Raw genomic sequence first — 13,794 nt, 5'->3', positions numbered from 1 at the left:
CTGGGAAACAAACTCACTCAGAAGGACAATGCAGATAGTGGAGTGCAGTTTATTACACCGGCAGGCCCAAGGCAGAGTCTCCTCTTAGCCAAGGGCCCCGACTAGCATTTGTGAAAATCTTTTATACCCCATGTGTATGTGTCCAAACCCACCAGCCCAAATCCCTTGAGGCTTACAAAGGAAGGGTAAATACAATCACAGTAACCCCATCATTCACGTGTTATGTGTTCAAACAGTTAATAATCAATAAGCCTATGGTTACATTCCGATAGATACTGTCCGGAGGCAGGGGTGATTAGTGTCTGTTTTCTCTTAGGCAATGAGTAACCTGGATGTGATCTTCAAGATTCCCCTATCCAGAGGGGGTCTTATCCATCCATTGTCATTCCCACAGGCGCTAAGCACAGAGTTCAGAGTCCATTGGAGAGGCGGCCTAGCACGATCAGCACGGACAGGCCTGAGATGGAGTCCAGGCCCTATGAATTCCTTCTTCAACACAATAAATAGTCCTAAATGCACAGCATGTGAGTGCACAGTTTGCAGGTCACTCTGCTTTCTCCCAAAGTCGTGAGTCATCTCTTCCCCAGTTTCATAAAGACCAGGATGCTGGTTCTGACCGCCAGACACCCCTCATATTTAGTCTATGCTGGGATTTGGGTGGGGGGCTTCCGCCACTCTCCAGAGGCCAGGCTTCACCTTCTGTACCCCCTCTGCAGCTCCAGGGGTCACCCCTCTCTGAAAAGGAGGTTACTGTCACAGGCCACTGAAAGGGCTGGGGTGTGTCCACACACGGCACTTGGGGAGGGGCCCAGCCAGTCTCAGGCATAGATGGGCATCTGGACATCCTCTCCCGGACACTCCAGGGATCTGAGCAGGCAGCTGCCATGGAACTGTCCCTCCGCGGTCACCAGTAAACAGATAACGTAAGTCTCGAAATGGTCCCAAGTGCAGCGCTGTAGGCCCAGCCTCCAGGGGTGCCCCCACGGTGCGCCCCTCCCCAGGCCCGATCTGCCCCGCACCCCCACCCACCCTCACCCTTCCCCTCCCCATTCCCCGTGCTGCTCCCAGCCCGATGACCCTCCCTCTCCTTCCTCTCTGGGTGGGAGAAGAAAACTGGTCTGCCTTTTTCCTTTGATTCTAAAGGCCTGCTTAGGGGAAAAAGCATTAAAAACTGTACTTTCATTTTGCCTTTTTTTCCTATTCCTACTATAACAATCTGTTTCTCCTCGAGGCTACATCATATCTGCCTCCCCACTACCAGAACAGTCCATACGGGGAAGAGAGAAAAAAGAAAGCACTCTATCTGTTCCCTCTCCTTCTTTAGAAAAGTGCCTTGGTCGCTCAGTCGTGTCTGACTCTACAACCACATGGACTGTAGACCACCAGGCCCCTCTGTCCATGGGATTCTCCAGGCAAGAATACTGCAGTGGGTTGCCATGTCCTCCTCCAGGGGATCTTCCTGACCCAGGGATTGAACCCGGGTCTCCCCCATTGCAGGCAGATTCTTTACCTCTTCTTTAGAATCAGGACCCAATTTTGTTCAGAGAGGAAAAGTGCTTAGTTAAAATGCTGTTTCCCAGACTCCCTTGCAGCGGAGCATAGTCCCAGTTCTGACCAATGAGGTCTAAGTACTCATGGAGGTGAGTACTTAGTACTGGAGGAAGCCTGGAGGGCTTCCAGGAACTTTCTTTAAAGAGGATTCAGTTAGAGTGCAACTGCACTTTGGGCCCTTCATCCTTTAAGACGTTCCCTCCTGGAACATGAACTTGATAGCTGGAGCTCTAGTAATCATGTTGCGACCGTGAGGACAGAACAGGATGGACACCCAGAAAGACATCAATTGCTGACGACACTGCGAACCTGCTGCCCCAGCCCCAGGCACTTTACCTCCTGATTTTTAGTTAAAGGAGAGAAAAAATGTCTAAATGACTTCTTACTTGATGCATCCTTTTATATAAGATGCTCCTCTTAAAAAACAAAGCTCTCAGTCATTCAAAACAGGACACCTCGTTTAACAGCAGCAGGGGTGCTCCGCTCTGGCTGTGCATTATCGTCAGCTGGTGTGCTTTAAAAATGTCAGTGCCTGGGTCCCCCTGAGATCCTCAGGTAAATCGGTCTGGGGCAGAGCCTTAGGCAATGGGATTTTTAAAGCTCTCAGGGTGATTATGATGTGCAGCCACGGGTGCCAAAACTCTGCTGTTCTAGTTTCCAAGGCAAGAATAATTGGTTAATTGATTCCTTCTGCTGCTCTCATTAAACACTGATGGGCACTGTGGTGGACCAGTCCGTAGCCCAGAGGTTTATCAGCGTCACCTGCAGGGCTGATTAAAGCACAGGTTGCCGGCCCCGCCCCCAGGGCTTTGGCTTTACTGGGTCTGGGCTGGGCCGGAGAATTTGCGTTTCTAACAAGCTCCCAGGATGTCCGGTATCTTTCTGTTTTCCGTCCCCAGGCCCCTCCTCTTGTGTGCTTTTCCTGCTCTGCCCCGCCTCTGGGCCCTGACCGCTCTGCTTTGCTCTACTCTTGTGCCCTCCTTGGAAAGCAGAACATTAGCTTGCTCCCTTGGAAAGGACTTTTAGGCAGTAGCACCCTAGAAGCTTAGGCCAAGACCCTCCCCTCCTCTGTCTGAAAAAACCTTCACTGTCTTCCAAGTTTCCACTCGGAGGTCACCTCCTCCAGGAAGTCTTCCTTTCAGCCCCCACATCTGTGCTCCCAGAGGCCCTGGTCCCTCTGTCTCCTTGCACTTGAGTGCAGTTGCTTTGTTGAATCCCTTTTCTCCTAAGACAGAAATATGCTTTCTCTCTCCATGCCTGGGATTCAGCTGAAGCTCCAATACTTTGGCCACCTGATGCAAAGAGCTGACTCATTGGAAAAGACCTTGATGCTGGGAAAGATTGAGGGCAGGAGGAGAAGGGGACGACAGAGGCTGAGATGGTTGGATGGCATCAGTGACTCAATGGACATGAGTCTGAGTAAACTCCAGGAGTTGGTGATGGACAGGGAGGCCTGGCATGCTGCAGTCCATGGGGTCGCAAAGAGTCGGACACGACTGAGCGACTGAACAACCGCCCTGGTCTCTGTCTTCCTTGTCCTCCAAACACACTTTGCTCTGGGGGGCTGTTGGTGTTGTTTCACTTGGCAGGAGTGGTCTTGCCGGCATCCCAAGCCGCCTGCCATTTCCACCTCTTGTTCTGAAGTTCTCAGTCACAGAGTTGCTCCTTAGAATGGCGGTGCTCACCTGGGGGTGATTTTGCCCCCCACCAGGGGCTCTGTCCACCTCTGTAGATATTTCTGGTGGTCACAACTGCGAGGTCCTAACGGCCTCTACTGGGTCCAAGCCAGGGATGCAGCTCAGTGTCCGACGTCCCTTGGACACTTACCAACGACAGAATCCTCTGGCCCAAAAGGTCAGTAGTGCCGAGGCTGAGAGACCCTCCCCCTCTAAGGCGCCCCTGAGAGTGGAGAGGCCGCTCTGCCCGGCAGGGCTGGGTGGGTTGGTTAGTACCGGCCAGTCCATAACACTACAGTTCCTGGGGTGGGCTGAAGGCTTCTCCAGCATCGGCACAGCTGAGAATCCTCGAGCTGGTGATGGTGGTGGTGACGGCAGTCATTCTGAGCTGAGGCCTGAGGCAGGCCCTCCCGGGCTCAGGGGCAGCTGAGCGGAGCTGGAGCCTCCCACCGCGCCCCAGAGAGGGAGGGACAGCAGCTGTCTTCGTAGGAGAGCTGCCGGAAAGGAGAGGCCTCGCAGAGCCGGTCTCGGGAAGGACCGTGCCTGGGCGCCCTCGGAGAACCTCCGCCTCAGGGACCAATGCCTCTGCCCCCGTCGCTGCGGGGCCTCCGCTCAGAGGCTCTGCGAAATGGGCGGGAATCCTGGCAGGAAGTGGATCCTGGACCGGACGTGCTCACGAAGAAACGCCCGGAAGTCGTTCTGCCGGATCCTGACTGGCAGCTCTTTTCAGACGAGTTTCTCTGACCCAGGACGCGGTGTGTGGGGCTCAGAGCAGCGCTCCTTGCCACCTGGAGAAATCAGCCTCTGTGGGGCCACCCCCGGGGGGCTCAGGGGCCTCAGAGGAGGCTGTGGTTTGTCTCCAACGTTTCAGAATGCAGTGTAGAAGGTAGGATCCTTCCAGAGATGCAAAGAGAACGTCCCAGTGGAACCAGCTGAGTGCTAAGAGCACACATGTCTATCACAAGATACTGGAGAGCAGAAGGCTCCCCACAGGAGGGCCTGAAACACAGACTAAGAGGCCTTGGCGTATGTTTAGGCGAATGACTATTGCTTCAAGTCAGAGCTCCTTAAGCCCTCAGAGGGTCAAGGACCCTCGTGACGGTTGGATGACAGCTCTGGACCCTCACCCTAGGAAAGTGCATCTAGGCATAAAAGGTCATTGTCAGCTTCGAGGGGTTGGAGGATCACCCTGGTTGCATCCCTGGACTCAGGATTTAATGCATCCATCCTCAGGACCAGGGAAATGCCAGCATCTCAGGCTGGCATCTGGCATGAGATTTCCACAGAGCAGATGTTCAGATGATTAAAGACAAGGTGTTTGGCAGGAAAAGAGGCCAGTGGATGAGAGAGACAGGCCAGCCGCATAATTGTAGCAGTATGGATATTGGCCAAAATGAAATATTGATTAGCAATTATATGGTCCAGTGAGTGGGGACAGGTCCCTGGAGCCAGGCATGCAATTCTTGGCTTCAGCAATCATTTATGTAGCCAACAAAACAGCAAGGTCCCTGTCCTTATGTGCCTGACCTTCCAGGGTGGACACGGAAAATAAGCAAATGATGTCAGGTGGTGAAGAGTGTTACAACGAGGAGGGAAGGCTTCACTGAAATGACAGCTTTGAGCAGATATAAGAATAGGGTGAAGGAGTGAAGTGTGCATGTGTCTGACAGAAAGGTTCTGGACAGGAAGCAGCAGGTGCAAATGTCCTGGGGCAGAAGCACACTTGGCACGTTTGAGGATCAGGAAGCTGGTGGGTGTGCCATGGACTGAGCAAGAGGAAGAGCAAGAGATGAGGTCTGTCTGAGAGGGAGGCTTGGGATCCTTGGGTTTTGTTCTCAGTGGGATGAGAAGCCATTAAACGATCATGAGCAGGGAAGTAACACGATCATCATTTAGGTTTTTAAAATGAATTGAGCTCCAGTGGGAGAAAGTGAGTGGGCATGGTCAACATTCTCATGATAATAACAGTCATATTCTCCTGCTTTATCAGATAAGTTATTCACTCTTCCTTGATCTTGATGTGGAGTCAGCAAACTTTTTCTGTAAATGGTCAGATAGTAAATATTTCAGGCTTTGTGGACCATATGGCCTCTGCCATATCTACTCTGCTCTGCCTTTGGAGCTTGAAAACAGCCATCGACAGTAGGTAAATGAATGACCCTGGCCATATTCTAGGGGACCAGCTATCCCAACCTGCCTGGACAGAGGGGTTTTCTGGATTTAAGAGTTGCCTCTTTCTTAGCTCAACTGAGATAGTGTGGGCAAGTGGGGATGGTTGGTGGATTCCAAGAAACCTTTGTGAATGCTGAAATTTGCATACCATCTATATTTTACACGTCATGAAATAATATTCTTTTGATCTTTTCCCCAGTGCTCACTTCGGCAGCACATATACTAAAATCGATCTTTTCCCCAATACTTAAAAAAACATAAAAGCCATGCTTTGCTCACACAAAAACAGTCTGGGTTTGACCCACAGGCTGTAGGCTGTCAACCGCTGGTCTTGGGGACCCATCAGTGACAGGCAGGACCACGCACACCTGCCCTTCTCCTGTGTTCCCCCTCCATCGGGCCGCCAGGGATCCCAGCCCCTGCCCACCTCTCTAGCCCTATCCCCTGCAGGCCACCATGTACCTGCCACACCAGCTGGCTTCACGGTCTTTGTCTCTGTTCCAGACTCCATTCTGCTTGATGACTTGACACATGCTATCCCCCCTCTTCCTGAGAAGTCTTCCCCTAGCTTTTCATCTGGAGAAGGACTAGCTCCTGCTCAGAGTGAAAGTTACACATCACTCTCTGCTTTAGACTTTCTCATACACACGCCCTTTGTTTTTTCTGCCCCAAGGTTGACCAGCAGCCTCTGTCCCGGCCTGGCGTGAAAGATGCTCCTGTGGAAATACAACCAGTTCTCTGGTTCAGGAACCCAAACTGAGATACGGGGAAGGAGGAGTCACTTGGTAGCATATGAGGAAACTGAAAAGACACCCCATGGAGGCGGGCAAGCAGAAGCCATGAAGCAGCAGGGCCATGAGACCCCAGAACCAGCAGAACATAGGAGTAAGCAGTAGTTCTGCTGCTGCTGCTGTGTCGCTTCAGTCGTGTCCAACTCTATGTGACCCCATAGGCGGCAGCCCACCAGGCTCCCCCGTCCCTGGGATTCTCCAGGCAAGAACACTGCAGTGGGTTGCCATTTCCTTCTCCAATGCATGAAAGTGGAAAGTGAAAGTGAAGTCGCTCAGTTGTGTCTGACTCTTAGTGACCCCATGGACTGCAGCCTACCAGGCTCCTCCGTCCGTGGGATTTTCCAGGCAAGAGTACTGGGGTGGGGTGCCATTGCCTTCTCCAAGAAGTAGTTATAGTTGAGCAGAAACTGCAGGTAAGGATGGAGGCAGAAATGGCAGCAGGAAGAGCAACTGTTATGATGGCTGAGACTTGACTTATATCTACAGCCTGCGGGGGTGACCAGACACCCCCGTCTCTGGGGTACTCTTGAATCCTGACTGTCTTTCCACTTTCTGCAAGGCCTTGCCTTACGACTGTTTGGGGCTCCCATGTGATTCCTGTCCTCTGACTGCCGTGCAGCCCCTTCCAAAAAAAGCTCTCCCCAGCTCAGTGCCTTACACACAGTAGATATGTGTGCGATGTGAGAATGCGTGATGAGAAATTTGTAAGAATCTCATCACTTGAGATGATCTAAGAAAAAACTGCTTCCTGCAATCAAAACTTCCTACCATACCACTTACATTCTGAGGTCATGATTTGTATCCAGTTTCTTGGGGATGAATATGGGGCTCTTTCCATGTCTTCCACAGTTCAGCACATCACTCGCTGTAATTGCTGAGCAAAGGATCCCACCTGGAAGAGCCTGAGCTCATGGAGAGACATGGGCACGTGTGTGCTCAGTCGCTCGGTCGTGTCTGATTCTTTGCGACCCCATGGACTGCAGCCCACCGGGCTCCTTTGCCGTGAGATTTCCCAGGCAAGATTTCTGGAGTGAGTTGCCATTTCTTTCTCCAGGGGATTTCCTGACCCAGGGATCGTACCCGGGTCTCTTGCATCTCCTGCATTGGCAGGCAAGATTCTTTACCACTGAGCCACATGGGGAGCCCAGAAAAATCTCGGGTACAGGTTGGTAAGGTGCTGGGAGGGGGGGACCGTAAATACAGCAGCTGGCCATCCAAAGGGTGGGTGAGAATCTCTCACTTCTTTGTATCCAGCAGCTATTGGGAGCCAAGTGGGAGACAGAACATGCTGTCCAGAAGACAGGCAGCCTTAAGAAACGAGGAGGACTTTAATTGGCTCTTAACTGGGCTAAATATACCAGAAAAGTGGAGACTGGTTCTCCAGGTGGAACAAGATTAGTTTTCATCTGGCATGTTTAATAGGTCAGCAGACACTCAATAGAACAAGCTCTTCCACTCCTCTCCCTCTCTGTCGCAAGCCTTTGAAAACTCATTTTATCAAAATTAAAGCTAGATTCTGCTGTCAGCTGCTGCTGCTAAGTCGCTTCAGTCGTGTCTGACTCTGTGCGACCCCATGGACTGCAGCCCACCAGGCTCCTCCGTCCATGGGATTTTCCAGGTGAGAGTCCTGGAGTGCGGTCCATTGCCGTCTCCTCTGCAGTCACTATGTTACATTAAATAACAATGTGCTTGGACACAGGCAGGTGTCCTGTGGCCTCACATGAAGTGAAGGGCTGCAACATCCCCAGAGAAAGAAGCTCCAATCAAGGGTCCGAGAAATGGACAATTCATGGAGATTTAAGACAAAGGAAAGGTATCACAGGGGAGGAGAAGAGCAAAGGAAGGAAACTATATATGAGGGAACTTCTGAAAACTTCACAGAAGCTCACAGTTCCATTGTCATCATCCAGAAACGCTCCAATCTTACCCAGAGGCCTTTTCACAAACTGAACTAAGGGTGGGGAGGTGGTGGACAGAATATACTGACTGTTCACCTTTGTAGAAAACAGAAAAAATGCTTCTTCAGCACCAATACTGATACTGGTATCACTTGTGAAGATGCTTTTACAGACCTCCAGAATCCAGCTGGAGGACTGTGGCACGTCCAGCTCCCAGTAATGCCTCCCGGCGGTGAAGGCCTGAGCTCCCCAGGCCACAACACACGACCCCCCCCCCCCCCACCCCTGGAGCTGTCTGGACACGCCGGGGTGGTCATCCTCAGACATCACACTTGCATCATCGAGGATTGCATGGCGAGCGGTCGTTGTCTGACTCAGAAGATTATTCATGCTGAAGTTGTTCAGCATGTGTAGAAATCCAGAGACAGGCCAGGAAGGGAGCTCTGGGTTCATGGGCTGAGGCTTCTGCATCTCTGTCAAGTCGGTTGTTTCCAGCACATTTTCCAAGCCCTGGAGCAGCTCCGTGTCCAGCTTGTGGCACATCCCAGTCAGCTCTCTGTACATTGCTTTCAGACGTTCTCTCTGTTGAGTTGTTCTGAACACACTCACCTTGAGTTACAGACAAATGCCCTTGGCTTCTTTCTTCAGGGCCTCCAGATGCGGCTGCTCCTCCTCCTGGAGCAAAATGTGTATCCTCTGGTATTCAGCGGTAATCATCACCTTCCTTAAGGCTACATATTCCTTAAATGACTGAATTTTTTCAGCTTCCTGGTTTCAGAATGATTTGCATTTCTTCTCTCATTTTCCGTAAGGAGCCCATTCTCTCTAGAAGTTTCTCCCGGGACTCCTCAGCGGCCGTGTGTATTGGACTGTGGCTGTGAGCTGCGTGCCTGGGGCGTTCAGAGCGGGGCCCACAGAACAGGGTCTGGTCAGCCTCACAGAAGAGGCCTTTGGCTTCCTGGTGTGTCACACAGATCTGCTCCTCAGAGCAGTGGTCGTGGTCAGCTCTGCCAGCTCTGCCAGCAAAGGCTCAGACAGGGACGGCAGAAGTTGTGCCCACAGTTTATGGAGACGGGGTCCAGGGAGTAGCTCATACAGATGGAGCAGGTGACTCCCTTCTGAGGCAGCTCCTAATGAGCTAATTTAGGAAATCCTTGCCAACCGCAGCCGTTGTGATGGGCAGGGACAAGTCCTGCCTGTAGGGGGCGGTATTGCAAGAAGAGCGCGGTCCCTGGCTCAGAGCGCTGGGAACCAGGGGGACGCTGGCCTGAGCGCTTTAGTTTGGAGGTCTTGGCACTGGCGTTCCAGAAAGGAAAAGTCCCAGTTGAATGAGATTTTAAAGGAATTTTACCTAGCTCCTTGGAGAAATTTAAAATTCTTCACATACACATGCACTACAAATACACATATACAAGCACGCATGTGTGTGTACAGACACACGCGCCCCTGCCAAATAGTAAAACGTGTTTCTTTCACTTAAAAGGTGATCTTTTTCCTGAGGCTGTTTGGCTGTACTTTTGAGAGGGGAGCGCCCCACCAGATAAATCCCAGGTTAGGATAAGTCCCAGGTTGCACTGCTTTCTGGGGAATTGCGGGAAACATTTTGGGGATGAAAGGTAACCCAACTTCCGTCACACTGAAAACGTCTACACTTCACTCGTCAAGGTCACAACTGAGTTTCTCTTTATTTTTTTAATTTATTTTTTAAAATTTAAGTCTTCATTGAATTTGTTACATTATTGCTTATGTTGTTTATGTCCTGGTTTCTCAGCCCGTATGGGCCATACGGGATCTTAGCTCCGGGATCTTAGCTCCCCGATCAGGGATCGAACCTGCACCCTCTGCATTGGAAGGCGAAGTGTTAGCCACTGGACCAGCAGGGAAGTCCCCTGAGTTTCTCTTTAATCGGGTGGCTCCCTGAAGCCCCCGAGTGCTGCGTCTTACCCTTTATTCACGCCTTTCTCTCTCACCACAGATGGTGAGGCTTCCTGCCCACCCCCTGGTATCCCTTCTCTTTCCTTCACAGAATCTGCCGTTCAGCGCTCTCTCTCATTTGTCAGCATCCTCACTAGACTGTGTGGTCTGTGCACCACATTCTGGGAGACTGCCTCAGTTCTGCATGCTCGGTGACCAGCTTGGCACCTGACGTGTAGTAGGAACACATGGTTGATGTTGGCTGAATGAATGTCTTCATCTTGGAATCCTATGCAGAGTGTTTAAATATTCTAAGTATATGATAAATATGCATCACAAACCTTTTTTTTTCCCCCCAGAACACATAGGGACCTGCTTTCTAAATTAGGCTATCTTATGAGCGGACCTTGGGAATGAATTTCAGTGGCCATCCACATTTGGTGAGCTTCTGTGCAGCTTGCAGCCCTCCTTTTCCTTCAGAAAGCCAGAAGGAAACTTGAATATTCAAGGGAAGAAAGTGGATGCCCCCTCTGGTCTTCCTCCCCACAGGCCCTAGGGGCACCCGCCATGGCTTTGCCCCCAGCGGCGTCTTTGAGCCCCTGCCAAAGGAGGGGGAATGGATGGGCAGATGGGCGTCTGACTGCTGGCCTCGGGGCTGGCTCTTCACGACAGGGAAAGGGGCAGGGCTGCTGTGACAGGGACCCAGGCTGCATCATGAAAGAACCAACTCACAGCTCACCTAGCTCCTGTGAGGACCGTTCTTCACGCACGTAACTGAAGAGCGCTCAAATCCAGCCCCCAACTCCTCCTCACGCCCCTCAGCAGATCCCGAGCTGCCCCTGAAGCTGGCAAGTGGAGAAGTAAAAGCAGCTAGATCTTTCCCTCAAGGTCCTGCCACCCAACCCAACAACACGCCCTGAACCTACAACCTGTTGGCAAGCAGCCGCGTCAAAATACATGAGTGATTATTTTCCCAACAGTAACTAAAAAAAAAGTATAGCCTCAAACATTCAGGGGTTCTCCATCTGAAAAGACGTGGAGGGCATAACTAAAGTCTGTGGTGCCCTGTCTGAGGCTCCATGATGGTATCTGGTGCCCCAAGGCCTCCGTGTCTTCATCTGGGTGACGACCCAACAACTCCCCGGAGAGCAGCTGGGGAAAGGGATGGGGCCTTTTTCCCTGTGATCCCAGAGCCAGGACAATACCAGACACACAGTCACCGCACAAGCCTTGTCTGTCCAGGGAATGGGAAGGATGAAGAGAAAGCGCGTCATCACAGACTGTCCCCGGAAGTCTAGAATACCAAACCGGGGTGGAGGGTCTCCTTGAAGCCTGAGGAAGACAGTTCTCAGGTGAACAAAAGGGTGGGGGACTTGACATGGCGTCTCGCGACTCGGTCAGCAAGTCAGCTTGACTCCCGTTCACGCCCAGTCTTGGCAGGTGACATTCCACAGACCACCCTGGGGATGAAGCGGCCAGGCCAGCGTCCACCTCGGCCACAGATGGATGGGATGATGGCCTTGCACGTATTCCTTAATGTTCTGGGCTTCCATTTCCTCATGGAAACAAAGAGGAAATGGGTTTCTAGTTCTAACAATATACTGTCTGCTGATTCAAGGAGTAAACAAGCAGAAAACATAGATTTAAGAAGCATTGAGGAAAAAAAAAAAAGGGTAGAATAGCCATATGGTAACTGTTCTGCCACCTTACAGGCCCTCCTTGGGGCTGGATGGGACACTGGGCAGGTCCCTCAGTGGCAACAGGCGCGTTCCAGGTACCCACTGTTCTAAGGTGAAAGGATTCGCCTTGCAAAGTACAGGCCTGTCTCCTGGGGGAAGAAAACATCTTAACATGGCTGTCTGCCCATGTGGGATTTTAACAGCACTTCCAAGTGAACCCTTTCATCTTGCAAATGACATTCGGAGTCAGTCAGCGTCCCTGGGATGCTTTTTGCAGACAGCTGGCAGTAATCATCCCAGTGGGCGCTGGAGAGATGCGAGCTGGGCTGGCGAAGGAGGCCGTGATTAGAGATGTGGGCGTCAGGCTGGAGGAGACGCGGCTTACCCACGCGTGCGCCTCACAGACTTGCAGGAAGAACGTGTCCCCAGCCCTGAATGCGGCACAAACTCAGGCAGGAATTGCAGCGAGCTGTTATGTGAGCCAAGCTGGCGGAAAGGACGCAGGCTCTCCTTTTTATGGGCTCCCTGTTTAGTTCCATCTGAGCAAATCTCCAGCTTCCCAGGTGGCTCTAGTGGTAAAGAACCCACCTGCCAATGCACATAAGAGACACGGGTTCCATCCCTGGATGGGCAAGATCCCCTGGGGGAGGAAATGACAATCCACTCCAGCGTTCTTGCCTGGAGGATCCCATGGACAGAGGAGCTTGCTATAGTCCATAGGGTTGCCAAGAGTCAGATTCAACTGAAGTTTCAGAGCACGCACAAGCAAAACCTCAGGGTGAGTGCGAGTGAGGAGGGACACACGAGGCCATCCTGGAACTGTTAGCCTGTGAACACACTCTGGGGCAGCCAGTGCCTTGCGGTTAGCTGGGTCCCTAAGTTTGCTGGCCCGTGTCTGAAGAGTTTGACCACCTGCTTCCTGATCCCAAACTACTGCTTAGATGTTCCTTCTCTACCCTTATCTTTGACTTCCTGGTTTCAGGGTTTCGTGGTATTTGGCCTTCTCTGCATCTGGAGAACTCACAGGGAAAGATCGTCCTATGACTTACCCCTCTCCTATCCTAGGGGCTTCCCACAGATCCCTGAGAAAGCAGGTGGGGGCGGGGCGGAGAATATGGATCCAACACTGGGATGTTAACCCAGCTTCCACGCAGCCTCAGTCGTGAAGCGTGAGGGTTTGCGGAATAACCAGGTCAAGGAAGGATAATAGCTAAGGGACAGAACCTTAGATTTAGGAGACCCATGTGAGCTGTACTCGCATGACCAGATCATTCCAGAACCATGCCCAGTCTCGGGGGATACCAATTCTCTATGGATTCCAATCCTGGCATCTTTGTTCTGCGTTGTATGGTCAAGTGAAATACTGTGATTTGTGTAAAGTCGTGCTGTCTGTCAACTTTCCTTCAATTAGCATGCTCTCCAGAAAAACACAAAAAAGAAGTTATCAGTGTGTGAATTATTTCAGGGGGGTCCGGTTCCCCTCTTGAGCATGGACAATGTCAGGAGGGAGGAAATGGGAGGGGAAGGAGTTGGGGGTCAGACAGGAAAGGACCCTCCTCTCCTCCGGATGGAAGTCCCCCAGGACCTGTGCTGTGTACAGAGGCCTGTGGGCTGCCCTCACCTGGTCCTTTCCAGCAAGGAACTTGGAAATCTTTTGCAGTTTTGTTCACTTGATTCCCCCCGAAAACGTAACTGGAACAATTAGAATAGTCTCAGATCGTGAGCCAGTGAACACCCACTAATTTAAAAGCCTCCCCAGTGCCTAGGGCAGTGCCTGGCCCAAGGTTGCCACTCAATACATGCTTACTTGATAAATGAGGGGTGGGTAAATAAATAAATCAGAGAATTGGCCTCTGGGGTCGTTCCAACCCCTTTCAACTTGATTAAACCTGGTGGTGGTGGCTTAGTTGCTAAGTCGTGTATGACTTGCGGCCCCATGGACTGTAGCCCACCAGGCTCCTCTATCCCTGGGATTTCCCAGGGCCTGGCACTGAAGTGGGTTGCCATTTCCTTCTCCAGGGCATCTTCCCGACTCAGGGATCAAACCTGCCTCTCCTACATTGTAGGCGGATTCTTTACCACTGCGTCACCAGGGAAGCCCCTGATTAAACAT

General features: G+C 51.7%; 1 pseudogene; it reads right to left on the bottom strand.

The window, feature by feature from the left end:
- Nucleotides 1–7,977: 7,977 nt before the first annotated feature.
- LOC122684754 lies at nucleotides 7,978–10,252 on the bottom strand (annotated as a pseudogene).
- Nucleotides 10,253–13,794: the final 3,542 nt, after the last annotated feature.

This window comes from Cervus elaphus, chromosome 27 (genome assembly GCF_910594005.1).
Source record: "Cervus elaphus chromosome 27, mCerEla1.1, whole genome shotgun sequence".
NCBI lineage: Eukaryota > Metazoa > Chordata > Mammalia > Artiodactyla > Cervidae > Cervus > Cervus elaphus.
The sequence above is the reverse complement of the archived record's forward strand: the minus strand, read 5'-3'. Positions and strand labels throughout refer to the sequence as shown.